Genomic DNA, 19,622 nt, shown 5'->3' with positions numbered 1-19,622 from the left:
AGGACTTTGTGGAAGTTGGGCTTGACTGCTTTTGCAGAGGTCTCTGAAGCCTTGAGCTCTGTTTGCTGTGGAATGGAGGGAGGGAAAAAGAGCAATGGGATGTGTTCTTAGTAGTTTTTGTCTATTAGCACCTGCATGATAATGCCAGTCTGAGTGAATTGGTGTGCTAGGAATGACTTCTAAAAACCACAGATTTCATGTCTGAGAGCAGCAGAACAGAACCCATGCTGCATGTGAGGGAAGCGCCAGAGGTCACTGGCTACAGTTGAATCCCACAAAGTCTGGTGGAAAAGAAGAACAGGATGTTCTTTTAACTAGTGTCTTCTGTGTGTCTTGAAGCAAAGGGGCTGGTGGATGCAGTAGCCTGGGTGTCTGGCTCTGAAAAGACAGCAGCATCTTTAAAGAATATACATGATTTTGCTGTCTTCCTTTAGCTGTTCTTCAGGATTCTGGGGATTTTTTTAGCTACATGGAGGAGAAACAAAGATGATACAAGGTGCACTTTGTGTAGAAATTTAAGAACACATATACTACTGTGTACCTGTCTCAACAGAAAAGTGGAGATAGTTTATCAGCACAATCTGTTCCCTCACTTCGATAAATCCTTTTTTTACTAACAGTCAACATTGTTGTATAGGCGAGGCTCAGACCTATCTCTAGCTGGACAAGGAGGGTTGGGCTGTGCTATGTCTTTCCTGCTTTTGTAAAGTGATCACAGTGTCTTCCAGCAGGGTGTACGATTTAACACTGCAAGACCAACAATGCCTCAGTTGTTGGAGGTAGTCTTCAGTCTGGAGAGGATGAAGAGTGTCTGAGATGCCTTGCCACTAGGTTGTTTGCTCACTGGTGTGAGGGAGAGAGATAAAGCACCAGGCAGTATGGGAATAGCATCCTAGGGGCCTGAATCCACAGTAACTTTTCGCATGCCACTTCACTTTTCTGTAAAGAACTTTGGATTCTATCTTGGGTGGTGGTGTCTCTTGTGGGATATGCGTAGTTCAATCTGTATAGGGGTCGATGCAAGGCATATTTGCTATATCAGCCCTGTGGGTGCTTTGGCCTTTGCTCTGGATCTTAGATCTAGTCATGCAACCCTTCTCCTTTTGCAAGATGATAGTATCTTTAGATCTGTCTGCTGCGTTCTTCCTGCTTTCATGCTGAAGAGGTGTGTGGGAGAAGGTGGCCAGGCATATCAGTAGTGTAATGACCTTTTACTGATGGAGGATCACTGGCAGTGTGTACTGGCAACACACTCCAGCAGTGGAAGCATCTATTTCAGCAAAGCTGTGCCTCCTACGGATTAATCTTGTGGGACCAGAAGGAAAGAAACAATACTTGCAGAAGTCTAGGTGGTGGTGTGTGTGTAACAACTGTGCTGGTGGACACCCAAAGTGGCGTCCAATGTTAGCCATGGGTTTCACCCCTTCGCTTTCCAGTGTACATAGCCATGCCTGCAGAAGGCAGTTGTGTGCATGTAGCTGAGATCCCTTCTGCTACTTTCATTTCTGCTATGGGAAATCTCATTAAAAAGGTCCTTGAGCATTGACTAGGAGAACTGTGAGACCCATGCGGACACAGTGGGACTCAGAGACTCCATTAACTCAAGGACTTTTAGCATAACATTAGCAGACCTCAGGGAAGACCTACAGTGCTTGGATCCTAATCTCAGACCAAATGCCTCTGTCAGCTGTCAGTGAGGGGAATTTGATAGGATTTTCCTCATTCCACCATCAAGTGCCTATTGCTGGGTTGTTCTGTTGAAGAGACAACAGGACACACTGAAAGGCTATTTTTCCATGAGGTTAACTTCAGCTTACTGGTGACAGCTATGGTGGGTGGCTATTGAACCAAGAGTGTCAAAGCCAACATCTAAAGTGACCTTTAGGCTGTTTACTCAAAGCAGTAACAGACTCGCCCCCGACTTCCTGATAGGGGCCATCACTTATCAAGAAATAAGAAGAGCAAGTGGCTAGATATGGAAATCATTGTGGGAGTGAGCCTAATTGAAAACATACAGCATTGTACAGAAGTAATCTTAATACACCGGTAACCTTTGCCTCTTCTATGGAATATGTATGTAGAAACTAAGCCAGAAGAATTACCAGGAATTGGGGAAAAAAGAAATGTATGTTAAAAGTCCATTCCAAAGCAAATAGGGAACTTTTTCTTGGGCAGACAGATGTGTATAATTTAACTTAAGTATCTCCCTAAGGCCGTGATCCTTTTTCCTAGTTATGCAGTAAAGTGTCAGAAATCAGTGATTTTAAGTGAAGCTTTTTAGAAAAGTAGCGAAGGGATTAAGTAGACGCTAAAAATTCAGTAAACTCTTAACTTAGTAGCTAGATATGCAGAAAGTTGAATACCAAATAGAAGCCAATGAAACTGGTTTCCTTAATTTAGAAAGCTAAATTAGGTTCTTATTTAAAAAAAAAAGTTTCTAATAAGACAAACAAATATATACTTTAATATATGCTTTAAATATGCTTTGAAAAGTGCTTGGAATTTTAATGGATTTACCTCAGTAAGCTATATTGTAGCATTTCACCATCTCAAACTAAGCTTTTTTTTAGCTAATGTGGACCTGGTTTTGTTCAAGAGGTTGTTTTTCTTTTAATTAATTTTTCTGTTCATTTGAGTCAGAATAGCAGCACCATCTAATCCCAGTTTTGTATTTGCTAGGAAATGTCTAGACTGGCTAGAGTGAAGGTTTTCATCCTGGAAGTTTTTAGTAAGATCCTTCTCCACTTGGTATACACGTCACACAGTAAGTACTGAAACCGAAAGTTTCAGATGCGATACAACACCTAGTAATAAACTGTTTCAACCTTTTTTTTTTAAAGGAAAAGAAACACCATCTTTTGGCAGTGTTTCCTCTCAAACCTCAGAGACTTGCTGATCTGCCATGTAGATCTGTACTGTGGTTGCAAAGTATCAAAACAGAACTAATGATTTTTATATTTACTCTTCCCACCCAGCACTCGCAGCTCCTTCCCCTTCCCTGTCTGTCGGGTAGTTTCTAAAGGCATTGAGGAGACAGGAAGGGAAGGGATGCAGAACTGACCGTTGGACAGATAAATGAACACACAGTGCCAACAACTAAGCCTCATTTCTTTAGGAATGTAGCCTGAAAACACCTTGGTAATTAGAATGGATTGGGAATATTTTATTTCTTGTGGAAAACTGCAGGGTTTTTGAAAGGGTAAAAAAAGCAAGGTAGACGTGACTGGTTTCCACATCAGATTCGGGAACTTGGAACTCTTCAGGACAAATGACCCATTCTCTTTCTTAAACTCAGGGCTTTTTTAATGTGCATGATTGTTTTCTGTCGTCTTGTGCTGTTGTGATACATCATGGGAACATCTGGCAATGATGCATGTTGGACATGGAGCCCAGTTGCAAGAAATGGTCTATGAAGGATGATGACATCCACGCCATAACTCCAGTAAGTCACTGGGATGTTCAATTTCTTATCAAATTTTGGAAATGTCTTTGCAATTTTTGTATGCAAAGCAGGCACTTGGAGTGAAAAAGGTCATTTTGATAAAAATCCAACTTTTCACTAAAAGCAGTTCTCTTCAGCACCCTGTCCCAAAATCTGTCATGTTCACAGTGTTCAAGAACAGCCTTGCCATCTGTCAGAAGCATTTTTAGGTAACAAATTATTCAACCTAACTGTGCCCTATCTTCGTTACACCAGTTGCGCGTGTCTCTGAAGTTCCTTGGGATAGATAAGCCTGAGGCTCCCCAATGCCTGCAGGAATGCCCAGATGCTGAAGGGGGAACCCCTAGAGCCAGGAAATAGAAATATCCCGAGGACATGGGTGTTTCTGAAGCGCCACCCATCTCCTAAGTAGAGATGTCTTTGCCTACTACTGCAGAAAGCAAGTGTGTTCCAGCACGGAGGTAGCACTGTTTCAGAGAGGAGCATATGTCTTGCTCTCCCTTTAAAATGGATCCTCTTTTGCATATTGTGTGTTCTGGTAGGAGGTGGGAGGTCACACTCAGACTCTTCCTGACAAGATCCAAATTCATATTATCCACCCCCAGTTACTGCCTAAAACATATGAAAAGTCCTCAGATAAAGGATTCATCTCTTCCAGCCACGTGTCCTAATCACTGGACTGAAGATTCAGCCCTTTTAGGATCAAAGCCTGAATTTTTGTTGCATGATTTCAGTAGGATAAGAGGGGAGTCCCCTATCCAAAGCCCTGTGGTTAAGGCACCTTCTGAGGAGGTGAGAGACATGGGTTTGAACAATGAATACATATCTTCTGCTTCCTTTCAAGAGTGTGCTAATTACTAGACTGTGATATGAGAAGCAGACGGTGTTGCCACTATCAAATCACTTACTCAGCCTAGGTTTTAAAAGAAAGTGGCCGCAGCCAAGTTTCAGAGCCCAGCCAGCGCTGGGTCTGTGCTCTCATAGCTGTGCTGCCTCTAGTGTGGGAGGTAGCCAGACTTTCTGGACCCAGGTTTCCATCTGGATGTGAGTTCGGTCAAGTCTCTGAGGCTGGGGATGTCTTGTGCAGACAGGGGGGAATATAGACTCAGATGCACGGGTATCACAGGCTCTGGTGGGGAGGCAGAGGGAAAGCCTTGTCTAGCCATAGTTCTGAACTTAATTTTCTCCAGATGTTGAGATGTAAATGCAACAGGTCACTATGAGACCTCTTGAATACTTTGTTGTGAGTCCACTAATGAATTTGATAGCCACCACATTCACCAGTTGGTGGAACAGATTTACCCATCATATCTGAATCTGAGTGTAAGTGAATGTGACTTCACTCATGGTTAGAGGTTTGGGGTTTTTTTAAAATGCATTTAAGTATCTTCCTGGACTGGGACTTTTAACAGTGTTATTTTGTCTCAAGTCTCCTTCAAGATAAGGTTTTCTTGTATTCTGAAATGATGTGGCAGAAGGCAAAAAATAATCTAGTGACTCATTAGGAAATAAACAGAGGCATAATTGCCATCTGTGTTTCAGTCCGTTTAATCTTTTCTTTCTCCAGTCATGGAAAAAAGTTCATAAAAAAAGTTGAGGTCTGGTTTTGTGATATTTTTGAGAGACACTGGCTTAAAAAAATTACAGAAAAGAAAGGAAAAAAAAACCCAATACTGGCTCTATACATTATCTTAGACAAAATGGATTAAATTTCTGACACCCTACTCATCAAATTCTGACCTTGATTTGACCCCATTGGCTTTTTACTGTTTGATGTTCTCAAACGATTTGGTGCCACTTTTTGTTAGTAGTGCAGTTAATTTTGAGTGTTAGATAGAGATCAATAGTCATAGCTTGAAATTGGCACCTTTGGAGGAAAAATATGTTGTGTGGCAGTAACATAGATTTGATAGTACTTCAGTTAAGAAAATGGTGTACTCTTTCATTATTGTTTTCAATGACAGTATCCAGAGTGTTATTTCATTCTCCTACCAAGCTTCTGACAGTCTCTTGTAATATCTTATCTATCAAAGAGTTTCCATTCTTCTCCTTTCATGCTTGGCTTCTGGAGTGGAACTTTATTTAAAAGGTCCCTGAAATTAGAAAGAATGACCGTGGCTCTTCTGCTATCAAGCTGGTCAGTAAGAAATAAACCCCCTTACTTCTAAACTTGTTTCTGGCCTCCTGCTTGCCCACATTGAAATCTCATTTAATGTGCTGGCTGTAGGATGGAAGCTTAGCTGTCAGGTGGAAGTAAGTGGCCTTTTGGTTAGGGTCTAATCTTCTCACAGGTAGCTGGGTTTTGTATATTAGCATAAAAAGGAAGGATGGGAATGCCATCCCTACCTTTGTCCATATGAAAGTGGACTGTGCCTTGCTTTCAGCCTGTTGTTGCAGTGAGAGGTGGTCTTCCCTTTGCAGGGGATGGTTGTTCCTGCACTACTGCTTGGAGCAGCTGGAATACACAGCTGCTCTGGAGTACTTAACTGGGGCTGAGGCAGTCTCTAGACAGTCTCTAGGGCATGGGATTTGCCAAGACTGTGCTCCTTTCTGTGGGATCCCATCTCAGAGAACCTGGTGCTGTGGGGGTGTGATGGATGTCTTCAGGCTTACAGTGATGCAGGTACTGAAGAGTTGGAGGAGTTTTCATTGTGCCATTAAAATCTGGCCTCCAGTGCAAGTGCGCCCTTCCTCCTGTGTAACTTTGGATGTCCTGACTAGTTTCATCCAAATTTGTCAAGTGGTTTGAGATAGCTTTTTGACCAAATTCAATGGAATTATGTACGTGGAGGTAGGGAAGAAGATGCAGATAGGCCCAGGACAGGAGAGGCCATGGAGAGGGACACTTGTGAAAGAGCTGTCATGACAATCTCAGGTACAGAGAAATGTTAGCCATGGCTTTTGCCTTCTTTGTACCAAGGAATCCACCTTTTGGACACAGATGAATAAGGAACCTGGCTGCAGTGGTCTGCTGCTCCTGCAGCTATTTGATTAGTTTTCATGTATTTCCTAGGAAAATCACGAGCACCTCTGTTTCACCAACTACTTGAAAAATGCTCCCCTGACTCCCCCCAAAAAAAGTTTCCTTCAAAGATGAAGTAATTTGTTTGTCAGGTGCCTTCTGAAGAGCTATTTTAATGCCAAGTGCTAACAATTTCGTAGCTGCAAAGTCTTTAGTTTCTCTTTTAACTTGGAACCGATGACAAAAATTACCTGGATGTGTTTTTGATTAGTTGATAAAGCAGGGAATGGTGGAGCTGTGTGGAGAGTTATTCTCCTGTCCATTAGTTAACCATTTGAATTACTTCCGTGTAAGCTGGACAATTGTTCCTTTTATACCACCAGCCTTGTGGCTGCTTCCTGGGAGCAGAAATAATCTTCCTTTCTGCTGGGAAAACAGTCCATTCAGATGTACTGATGGGACAGTCAGACTCCTAATTCAGAGGAAACCTTATCAACAGAAAAGCTCATCAAAGTGAACACTATCAGTCATGGCACATGCAGCTACTCTAGGTGGTTCACTTAGGCCAGATTTAAATGGCAGATGAAGGGAGAGTTGTCTGCTACCTAAAGTGATGCTGCGTAGGAACTGGTGCTGAGGATGGCAGTGGCCGGGCAGGAGAGACTCGTGCTGTAGGTTCACTGACTCGATCGAGGCTGTTGGCAGCCAACAGTAATTGTTCCACTGTTATCTCTGACACTTCAGTGTGTTACTGCTATCATTCCACTTGCTCGAGTTTGTGATTATGTGAAACAAATGCACTTAGTAAAAAAGACCACAAACATAGTAATTTGACACAATTTATTAATAATGTGCTTCACAAGTAATCCAAGAAGATTTCAAGAACTGTCCCTTTAGGAGTCTTCAGCTCATGACAACAGCTGGAAATAAGGGAAGAGTGTTATCAAGTGAGTTCTTTCTAGAGGCACAGCTCTTTCTTATCCCCTTCCACAGAAAGGAATAGCAGTTTCTGGTTTTCACTCTCCATGGCCTCTTCTGGCTGTTTACTTGACAACCAAGTGCCCAAGACACAAATAATTTTTACACCTTGGAAGCCAAGATGCTCAGTTTAAAACCATATAGATTCTTATTGACTCTGTTCTCTAAGTCATGATACCTAATCTTGTTGAGGAAGAGGGTGCACAATATGCAAAGTAGTGGCTCAGATGGTATGAAGGATCTTTGGGTGGTGTAAATATGCCAATCCAAGAAATTCAACAGAGCACTGTCCATCACTGAAGATCTGCCCCATGCTACTAGCAATGAAGTCTCTTTGGAGCAAAAGAAAATAAGGAGAGACTTCCAAAAGGCAAGATTGTTTTACTTTGTTAAGAAAGCTGTGGCATGTCATTATCAGCTCTTCTTAGCCAGCATTCAGAAGTTACAAGTACGAATGCAAATGCAGACTGCAGAGAAAATGAGAGCAACTAGGTCCCGTTTCCAAAGGATGCCTGCATCTTTGAGTAGGCACCTCAGCAGAGATAGCTGTGAATGGAAGTAGTTATGGCAGGTGCACCATTGTGCATTTCATGAAGAAGTGGGGACTTCTGTAACGGGGATAGGCCTCTGAAAGTAGTAATAGTTTCCTTTCTGCTTTCTTTCCTATTCAATCTCTGGAGAGCATGTGCAGATAAAATAGGGAATAAATACTGCTCCGTGACTTTCTAGCTGTTTAGCAGAGGAGCAATGGAAGAGTGATAGGATAAAGACTGCTGAGAAGGGATGTTGTAGAGATACCCGTGACTTACGCTCTTTACCTGACAGCACCTCTGAGGCTGTGAAAGGAAGTTAGAGCTTATACTAAGGAGCTTCATCCCTTTGTGCTCTGACTTATGTCTGGAAACACTCGTATGTACTGCTTTCCTGACATTTGTCACACTTAGCATGCTTATCTATAAGCCTATATTCTAGCCACAAGACCCAGCCTGCTGAAGGTTTGGACCTGTCAAAGGGATGTTCTTCCAGTGTGTGACCTGAGTTTAATCTGCAGCTGCCTGGAGAGGTTTTCCTGATGGGAACGCTGGGGGTACACCAAAATACCAATTTCTCAGATGCGTGGCTGGTGTTCATACATCACCGAATCTAGGGAGGCCCTTAGATGTACGTGTACTCCAAGGGGAGGACTGAAAACTCAAGTTCCTTCAAAGGGTGTTTCTTTGTAGCAGACTCCTGCTGTAATCAGTGAGTTCATGATAAATCATAAATTCCTCTCCTAGAGAAAAAGCCTCAGTGGTGCTGAGTATGAGCAATTCCCATTAGCTTCAATGGCAGCTGCAGGTGATGAGTGCCCTGGTCGTATCTGTGAGACTCTGGCCCAAGGCATCACCTCCTGCAAGGGGAGGAGGGCCATACTGTAGTTCCCTACTCTGCAGCCAGGTGTTCCTATCTGGCATATACATGCTGTTCTCCTTGGCTGGGATTTGTTACTAGTGGAATAAAGTTACCTCACTGCTTCAAATCCAGGTAAACAGCAGGAACAGACATTTATTAAAAACAAACCTTTAATAAAACTTTGTTTATCTTCGTCACATACCCTCTGTGACTCATCCGAGTCCCTGAGCAGCTGCCTTCCTTCCCAAGCGCAGTTTTAAACCTAAAACAAGGCTCAGGCTTTGCCTTTCAACAGCCATGAAGCGTGTTTTGAAAAGCACTGCCAACTGTAGCTGCTTCTGTTTCTCTTGTTTACGCTTTTTGTGACTGATACATGTCAGTGCCGGAGTTATTCTAGAGCAGCTCCAAAGCTGTGCCAGGTTTTCCCGGGTTATGGTACCAGCTGTTCAGAGAGGTATTTAACAACCTGCTTGACTGTACATTTAGGTGATGCCATTGATTACTGAATCAACACATACACTTACAGGTAAGACATGCTTAAAAATGTCTTTCTCAGTCAGGACCGGAGCCCTTAATTTGCTCTGCACGCTGCAGTTCACCAGGAAAGTTGGATTTGGTCACTGAGTTCAGTGGGAGCAGGAACAAACTCCAGACTACTGAAGAGGTGAATGAAAGAGCAATCACTAGAAGACTTTGCAGATGAGATTTGATTGCCTTGCTGAATCTGGGGATTCTTTAGGGAAGGGATCCACGAGAAATCCCTGGCATGCTGCTAGTTATATAAAATTGCTATTAATGGTGAATTATTTTTAGAAAGGAAGCTGACATATTGTAAAAGTGTCAAATGGTAATGATATGATATTTAGTATATGTAATGTGCATTTGCAGCCTGGATTGTTAGGCACTTCTAGGTTTGCTAGAAATTTCAGGTACACCCTTACTTTTGGCAGAATACCCACCAATACTTAAGTAAATGAATTTGAACAGGAACTGCAAATTCAGAAGAAATGTTTAATTTGCTTTATTACTAGAACTGCACCTGTGCTGAACGAGTTTGGTCCGGTTCATTAGAGCCAGATGTAAAAATGCTGCCTCCAGCTAGCTCCATCCCCTGCAAACTGCATTCTGTGAGAACTTTTCCTCCTGGCTGCCCTCTCCTACAAGCCCTCTGGTCTCTGCCCGGCTGGTGAGTGACTGCTCATCTTCTCACCTTTACAGACTTTTATGTCAACATGCTGAGGTCAAAGCCTCCAAGTCTATACAAATCTATAGTAGTTTTTGCCTGGTGTATACCCATATTGGTGTGGCATGTTTGTATTCTTTGCATGACTGTACAGAAAGGAGTGCCTGAGTGTTTGTGGGTCTGGAAAGGACCATTTTTGTGTCCACACAACTGGTGTGTGGGGCATGAGTATAACAGTTACGGAGTTTTATAGAGTGAGAACAGTATGCTGGGAAGCTCCACGATGCCTGTGATATTTTGTTTGAGGTGTTTTTGTCTAGGACTGAGTTTGTCTAAATTGTGCTGATAGCCATTTTGAAAAATGTCTTGCTATAATGTCCCGGAACTAATTGTAGCAATGGGATAAAAGAATGGATTGTGAGAAGCAGAGGAAATACTGGACTTTAGTGCTTCTAGGAATTGTCTGTTCTGCAGTACGTTTAGCGATGCATACAGCAACAAATGGGCTTGCTTAGTGTTTTTCCAAGCTTTTCTTAGGATTTTAAAGGTAAAGTCTTGGCCATCTTGAAGACAGTGGGAAACTCTACCCTTGTCTCCCCGGGGTCAGGATTTCTCCCTTATGTCTGTGCCTGCTGTAATTGGCAAATTACCAGAAACCCCATCACAGCTAAGCTAGGAGAGCAGAGAGGAGCAAGCATCTGAGCTGTACTTTCTAAACAAAACTGAATGCCCCCAGGCAGTGCTCAGAGGTGGATGTTGTACCTGGCCACACTCAGTCTGTCTCCACACTGAGGGTCTCTTCAAAAAAGAGGTGGGAAGAGCTAACAGGGAACATAGCTGCTTGAAAACAGGGCTCAGAGGTGGTAAGGGACTCATGGCAGGCCAGAGTTGGAGCTGGGAAGGGACCCTGTTGGCCTGACCACTTCTGATTGTATTGTGGTCTATATGTGCAAGGAATTTAGGTAGTATCACAAGTAAGTAAAGTTACATTGACCTAAATGCATCCCAGAAGAAAGCAACTTCTGCTCTAAAATCCTAACAAACAAACAAACCAGAAAGAAACCCACACTTAATTGCCCAGAAATCTTGCTTATGATATGTATCAGTACCTGGAAATGCTCAAAAATTTAAGTTACAAATGTTTGGAGCTGGAGTATGTGAAATGGTGCCATTCCTCATTTCTGAGCAATGCAAACATGGACCGATTTGACCACATATGCTGCTTCAGCTAGGATTTTCTGTACCGAGTTTTAGCCCAAGAGCAGTTACAACAGCCTAACTTATAAATCTCTCCAAGATCTTCAAAAGACGCTGCTGATCTCCAAATGATAGCCTCTTAGATACTATTACTGAAACTTTCTGGAAGTAGTGCAAACCAGGAGGGAGCAATTAATCTTTGGAGTAACCCCATTTACTCTAGCAGTTTGTCCCTGAGGGAGTAGGAGCACTTGATGTCTGACAGCAGCCCCAAATGTCAGTATTTCTCCCCTTGTTCATTTGCCTGCTTGCTGTGGTAGATTTCATGCCGTTATAAGCTGTTTATGTACAGCCTGATCAAAGTACTTAATGACAGGGTTAATTTCTACGTATAATGAGGAAGTCAAGACAGGAGACAGGTACTGTGTAATCAAATTTTTCATTCTGGAATTTGTTTCTCTTCATGTAAGGCTTAGCTTTGATTTTATTACCATTAATGTCTGCATTTACTGTTCTTTCTAGTTTCTCAGATGAGCTAAACCTACTGCAGAAATAGTGGAGGCACTGAATTGTTCCAACAACTTCCATAAAAGAATGATGATAAAGTAAAAAGAGTCTATAACTTCTCTGCAACAGGACCTTAAAATGCAGTTTGGTTTGGGGGACAGTTCTTAATAAAATTACACTGCTTAAATAGTTTACTGAGACATCTAATCCTCTTTTTATGACTCAGTAGGTATGTGCACAAACATAGGTGCTTAGGTGTGCATGTATATAGCCAGAGAAAGAGACGAAGATTGTGTTAAAATCCAGAAATCTTACAGTTTATGAAGTGTGTATCTTCAGCAAGACTTTGCAGACATAAATGTATCCCCACAGCATCCCTTTGAAAGAGTTGGTGGTGAAAAAGAGGTTAACAGTCCTTATTTCTCAAAAGATGGAAATGAGATATGGAGTGTTAGATCTGCATTTGCCCTGCTTATTTTGGTTTTCATTTTTAGATGCACTGAGCACTGTGAATATTTCTGGACATTCAAAAATATAGGGGTACAGAAGTAATGGAGGCCTTACAAAATACGGCTCTCGCTGAGGTAGCCAGCTTCAGGAATCAAGCTGAAAGTGGAGACAAAATTAAAACAGGGTATAGCCAGCTCACCCTGCGTCCACTGTGTTTCTCTTTTACTAGCACTCTGTAAACATTAGAAAAACAGTGATTTAACAGTTCATGTTAATGCTAAATTCTGTGAACCACTGTCAGCCAAGTTTCCTTATAGCTGAGGTAGAAATCTTTCTTTGTGAGGAAAGTGTGCACCTCTATTAGCACCACTGTGCAAGCTGTAGTTTGCAAATGCGGTGGGAGGCTTTGCTCATGCTAATCCGGGCTCAGTCATGCACCTTCTTTTCCTCTTTTACATGCAAATAGCAGCTGTGTCAGTCTCTGGGATGCCTGCTTGTTCCTTTAACGGAGAGATTCCAGTTCATACCTTCAACCAGTGCATTTGTGCGTGGGCAGAGGTATAGCGCAGTGGTACAGTTGCTGACAAGGGAAGAGCTGTGATGGAGGTTGGAACAAGTTAGTGAAATAGAGAAGTTTTGAAAGAAGACGCTGAGCTGTTCTGGAGTGTTTTCTTTTATTAAAAAAAAAAAGGGGGGGAAGGGGAGAACAGCAGAAGACTACACAAAATGATAATCCACGATCCTGCAGCCATAAAAAGGGACCTCTTGATTGCCAGAGGGATCCATTTCTTTCTGCTGAACCCTAGGGGTCAGGCAGCAGCCCTGGGGCTGCAGTGGGTCAGCCACCAGCCTGCAGAGCTGGGACAGTGATGGGTTGAGTGCAGGTGCTTTGATTCCTCACCAAGGTGCCTCGGCGCTGAGGGAGCTGAGGTGGTGAGCTGTCCTGCTGGGAGCCGTGGCGGTGCCACGCTCACTGGGCTTCTGTAGGCCCTGTGATCCAGAGGGTCCTTGGCCTCGCCAAGCTGCTGGTTGCTCTGCTGCTCTGCTCTCCTAGCATTTTCCATGGTGGGGTGCAGTGTGTCTGGCCCTGAGGTTCACGGTACTTGCTTGGGGCCAGCAGGCAAATTGAGTAGAAGTAATGGAAAAGAAAGCATATTGGTGTGATGTTATTTTCTCCTCTGCATTCAGCCTTCACCTCTGCTTTATGGTTGTGGCTACCTGAGCCCAGCTACTACATTACTGTGACCTCTTCCTCTTCTGAAAGGCCATCTTGTGTCACAGAAGTCAACGCAAAATGAAATCAGATATAATAATTTCCATGGCATCACTTTGGATGCTGCTGAACTTGCCGAAGAAAGTAGGCATTAGTGCCATGCAGGCCATGCAATATAAGTGTTGTACAACAAGGACCTGTTTAAGAGGGTGTTTGATTTAGGGTGCAAGGATTTCCAGGAATTTGGAGTGCAAAGTTTTCTAGGAAGGTCAGCTCAAAGAAATATGATGTCCCTGTGAAGTTCTCAGTTGGGTCTGTAGGCGGCTTGCCACACGGGTTTTCAGAAGGTGACAGCTCACCTTTCAGAAAGCCCTGGCTAGTGTTTGTTCTTCCCTGAAAAGACTGCCTTGATGTCAGTGCCACACCGGGACTCCGTGTACAGCCAGGACTCAGTGTACATCCGCTTCTTTGTGTGTCCATGGACATCCTTGGAGGCTGTAATATAATAACTGTGAAATAACTGTGCTTCAACTCCCCTCTGACCTGGTTCATAATCCTCTTATATATTATATTTTTTTTATATATATATATATATATTTATATTCAATTGTATGAGGCTCAACAAGGCCAAGTGCTGGGTCCTGCACTTGCGTCAACCCCATGCAGCGCTACAGGCTTGGGGAAGAGTGGCTGGAGCTGCCTGGCAGAAAAGGACTTGGGGGTGTTGATTGACAGCTGGCTGAATGTGAGCCAGCAGTGTGCCCAGGTGGCCAAGGCAGCCAACAGCATCCTGGCTTGTATCAGGAACAGTGTGGCCAGCAGAACTAGGGCAGTGATGGTCCCCCTGTACTTGGCACTGGTGAGGCCCCACCGCGAGTGCTGTGTCCAGTTTTGGGCCCCTCACTACAAGAAGGACATTGAGGTGCTGGAGTGTGTCCAGAGAAGGGCAATGGAGCTGATGAGGGGTCTGGAGAACAAGTCTTCTGAGGAGCAGCTGAGGGAGCTGGGGTTGTTTAGCCTGGAGAAAAGGAGGATGCGGGGAGACCTTATCGCTCTCTACAACCACCTGAAAGGATGTTGTAGTGAGGTGGGGGCTGATCTCTTCTCCCAAGTAAGCAATAAGACAAGAGGAAATGGCCTTTAGATTGGATAGCAGGAAAAATTTCTTCACCAAAAGGGCTGTCAAGCATTGGAACAGGCTGCTCATGGGAGTGGTTGAGTTACCGTCCCTTGAGGTATTTAAAAGATGTAGATGTGGTGCTGAGGGACATGGTTTAGTGGTGGACTTGGCAGTGCTAGGTAAACGATTGGACTCGGTGATCTTAAAGGCCTTTTCCAACCTGAACAATTCTATGATTCTGTATCGCCTCCGTGTGTGTGCAAGTGACAGAGACTGGGATAAGGGGAAGAAACGCATGTACATGCTTCAATCATACTGATGCAGTTAAAGCGATGCCATCTTTATACAGGGAAAGCCTGTAAACACCTCTCTAGTCTCTCCACTGATCTGTGGGGAAACAAGGCTGTAACCTGTAGGGTTTCCATTTACTTCAGATTTGGCAACAATTAATTAAGTGGGTAACATGTTGTGACACAATGGGATGAAATCCCAGCCCTAGTAATGACAGTGGATTTTGGTATTGATTTTGAAGGTATTTTAGGATTTCAGCTGTAGAAATTAGTGGCAAACCCCATGATGAAATAATCTAGTTATTTCCTGTCAAACAGAGGCTCCTCAGCAACATGAATATTACAGAAAATGCTTTTCAAATGGAAATTTATCTTGTTGCAAAGGAACATCTTGACCTATTGACCCTGCAAAGTAATACATGCACTTAATAAAGTTATTGCCTTTCTATTTAAAACTTCCTTGTAACAATGTGGGTGTATCTGGTTATGCTGTTCTCTGCCATAATGACAATTTATCCAAAGGAATTCGTTGCCTGGCCTAAATTTTGCAAAAATATCTGGTCTTTAAAACCTTTGAGAAAGAGAGGTATTTGCACCTGACGTGTCTACAAGTAACTTAGATCAGGTTATTGATCGATCTTGTATATGTTGTTTTCCAGTGGGAGGATAAGATGGAGAGGCCAATCCATTACTGCGGCTATCTCCCACTGGAAAGCAATAGCGCTAATGATACAGGTTCTCAATAGCTGATTTATATTATCCTGCAGTCAATAAAACCTCATGATTTTGTCACTGCATTGTTTAAAGCAGTGCTCCCAAATGCTGGCAGGCCCCAAATCTGACCCTCTGTAACACAGCTGCTGTGTTACAAGCAGGTGGAAACTTAACAAAACCCCACCAGTCTCCCAGAGTATGATCTGGACAAGCTCTTTGCTCACTGGTCCTGTGAGCACCGAGCTGGTATGAGGCTCGTTCCAGTGGGTGATTCCTGCAAAGACTAGCTATTGGCTCCACCAGCTTCTCCCCTGCACCATGCCGCCCAGGGGGGAAGGATGAAGGAGTTACAGTCTCTTCCCTGGGCAAATACTGCACTTAAAATCTCAGTGTCTGGCTGCTAATTTGGTGCTGAGAAATCCGTGTCGGTGGCTATAAATGAGAGGCAGTAACTGGATCCTGTCTTCCTCCTCCTAGTGATGCGAGCGCTTTCAGCAGCACAGAGGAACTGCCTACTGATTCCAGCATGGCGCAAAGCTCCTGAGGGAGACAGCCGCAGCAGCCAGGAGCTGCATTTGCTGGAGAAAGTGTTTGACAAGCTGTAAGAGCCAGCCGGAGCAGTCAGTGGGCACAGTCCCATCCTCTCTTTCGGTTGTGTTTGAACATGAGAATGGTCACATCAGATGGACTGTTGTAGCAGGTCAGCTCAGCTCAGGATGCGCTGGTGGTTCCCAACAACCCATCCAGGAGGGAAAGGCTGTGTGTGGACCAGCCGTGCACTGGGGAGGAGAGTGTGGATGTAGCGTGGAGGTTTGCATGGTCAGATGGGCTGACCTGCAGGGACAACGAATGTCTTTTTGGACTTGTACACACTGTGTTTTCATGCAAACATTTCACGCAGATTTGTAACATGCGATAGCTGCCAAGCATCTTTTACACAGTCACAGTCTAGTGACTGAAGGATCCACTAATTAAGAAACCCCTAATTACGCTTTTAAGTGATAAACTCTAATAGCTCTAGTGCAGCTGTTGTAAACTATAGAGTAAATTATACCCAGTTGAAAGAGGCTTTAATTACGTATTTATATAACAGACTTTAAGGACTTTGAAAGATAAAAGAATTTTTAGTATCTGCAATTAAAAAAAAACAAGCAAGTAACAATAGAGCTCTTAAACCAATGAAGGCAAGGAAATTCAAAGTTAATCTGAAAAGCTGTATTGGTACTTTCTTTTACGCTTATGGTGTTCTAATTTTTGGGGGGTTGGTTTTATTCCTTTTTGTTTTCATAATGGATGAGATAAACTCCTGGCTGACAATACTTCTTTATGTCCCCTGCTCTCCATTTCCTAGCTTTTATAGGTCCATGTACACAACGATACTTCGGCAAACTTTCTGTGGTTTCATTTTTGCAGAAATCCTAGCGAGATGACCCTTATCAGCAAGCTTTTCTCCTTGCATCCTGATTTACAGAACGGTTAGTTGTACAAATGCCTTTGTGATGTCAGCAGCTCAAAAATCGGTTGTATTGGGCCCTTGGAGACTGTGTTCAGGCCAAATCTAGCCTGCACGTTGTTGGTGCAGTTTTGGCAGCCATTCAGCATGCTGTGCTTACCAAGGGGAGAGGAGGTTTAGATGTATCTGGGACTATTCAGCTATTTGGAGATTGCACTCTGGGCTTCTTTTTAACAGGGCTGAGTCCTGCTCCACTGAAATGGAGGAGAGTTTAGCCCTTGCGCACATTTGGGGCTGGAGCAGACTCCACTCTGTCTACCCTTTAGACATCAGCACTGCTCCTCTTCCCCTGGCTCTGCCTGACAGCACCTCTCTTGGTAACCTCACCAGTTCTGTCTCCAAACTCGTATCTGCCCTCAGCCTCCCTCGTTTACCCAGCCCTGTTTGCTGCCCTTCCCTTGCCACCTCCGGTCACAACTAACACTGATGCACTGCAGTGAACAAAAGCCTCTTTACAGAGAAATATTTCTCTGATGCGCCATCCGTTGCCTGATGGCTTTGCTCATCTGTTGCCAATTCTTTTCATTTCTTAGATTACTGCTCCTCGGGACAGGGCTGTGCCTTTTGTGCCTGTGTGCTGCCATCACACAGAGGATACAGACATTAGGCTGGGATGTGCAGAGAGCTCAGTACCTTTAGCATCTCTTAGGAACTGGCCTTCACAGCTGTAGGACTCAGCAACCCATGACAGCCAAACAAGGTGGTGCTTTTTGCTTATTCCAGCCACATCCAAGTATTTTTATCTGGAAATGTCACAGCAAGGGAAATAAGGAATACAGTTCTCATAGTTAATTTTTATGGCTGATTAATTAGCCCAAAGAGTATTAAATTGTGCTAATGTAGTTTGCCTCTTCGATGCTGTCTTTTGATTTCAACGGAACTAAATACATGCTTAAAGTTAACTACATGCCTAAGTGCTGTGGTGAATCGGGGCCTAGGGCATTAATTAGAATTTGGCTCAGATTTACTTTCAAGGCTTTCTCCCCCCCCCCCCCTTTTTTTTTTTAACTCTTCAGCGCTCAGCAGTTTAATTGGTATGCAGATGTTCCCCTTTATTGCTGGTGGAGGCCTCTGTCACTGTTCTGAAGGTACTCAGACATCAAGGCTGGTACAGTGGGCAGGAAGAAACCCCCCCTGAAGGCTTTCAAGCTTTGTGGGAAATAATGATGTATGAGACAGGGATTCCTTTGGAACCTGAAGGGAACATGACAGACAGAATAATATGGGAGGAAAACATTGTCTTCACAATTGAGACTGATGGTCTCATCTTGTCTCCTTGTTATTGTTACCAACCAAGACTGAGATGAGCTTTCTTATGAAGAACTTCATTTCGTGGCAGGTTCTATATGTTGGACACACTGCACTCAGTGGTAGCTTTCCATCCAAGGTACAGATATTGACAGGCTCTGAGGAACCCTTTGGGGTGGTGTTTTAGCTTAAAACCTAAAATTCCTTCCAGCATTGAGATGCATTTTGTCAGGAATGACAGTTGCAATTTGATAATCTTTTACCACTTTGCCTGCCTATCTCAAACAGCTAGCTGGAGGGGAGAAACCCGGAGTTGTTGGGGACAGGAGGTGTCAGCTTTATGAATCAGCTTTTCTCGCACTTTATTAATTTCGCTTTCCAGTGGTTAGTGCATGTTTGCAAAAGACAATTGATTTGTACGGCTCTGTGTAGAATGGAGCAAAGCTGGAACTAAAGAAGGAGTGCAAGTTGACAGCAATGCAATAGCTCTAATTGGCAGATACCAAAGGCATTTTTTACAGCAACTTTTCTTCTGCTGTTTAGGTTAAAAATGGCCCTCAATTTGTCCTTGGATTGCCATATTCAAAAAGAGGTGTTTTCATGAATTTTCATTTCAAATGGATTAGCTGAAATATCAAGTGCTCTTTTTCTATACTTGTATTTTCAAGTTAGATGATTCCTAATGCTGTTGTGCAAAGTACAGGAAGATGGCTGCTTCTGAACTCCTCCAGAGTAAAAGCTGTCTTTCAGGGGACACTTTGCACATGTGAGATTTCTGTTGGTATTTTTTGGCACCCACAGTTTCATCAGAAATGCATTTCAGCTAATGGGAGGCAGAAGGATTAATACTCATGCTGCATGTTGTGGGTGCAAAAATGCAAATAGAAATTACACCCACCACAGAAAGGGCTAGGAAAATGTACGTTCCTGGATGGGAGCAGGGCAGGTTAGGAAACATCATCTTCCTTTTACAATTGGTTGTTACTCTTTACATTTCTGGAGAACTGGGATCTTGCTGTTAATCTTACAAAAATAGATGCTGTGGTGAAGCCTCAGGCATGAATAAAATTGGATGTTAATCTTAAAGCAGATTTTTTACAGCTATGCACTCAGAGCCAGTGAATCCAAATGATTTTGGAAACTCTGTGTTTATTACTTGTTTAGATCAGAATGCTACGAGGAAAGAGGTCAGTGGCCCAGGTACATATTGTAACACTCGGGGCTCCTTAAACCTGAGCAGATAAGCGCAGCAAACATTAAACATCTTTGGCTTGACACAAATAATAGGCAAAGCTGAAAAAAGCCTGCTGACAAGAGGAGTGGGTGTTGGTGGGTGACTTGCTGCAGTTTTAGAGCTGTTAAGTGTAGGTTTTTTAGCATTTTCATTATTTAAAAGTGGAGTGGTAGTTTCTT

The sequence above is a fragment of the Numenius arquata genome, chromosome 10 (assembly GCF_964106895.1).
Source record: "Numenius arquata chromosome 10, bNumArq3.hap1.1, whole genome shotgun sequence".
Taxonomy (NCBI): Eukaryota; Metazoa; Chordata; class Aves; order Charadriiformes; family Scolopacidae; genus Numenius; species Numenius arquata.
The sequence above is the reverse complement of the archived record's forward strand: the minus strand, read 5'-3'. Positions refer to the sequence as shown.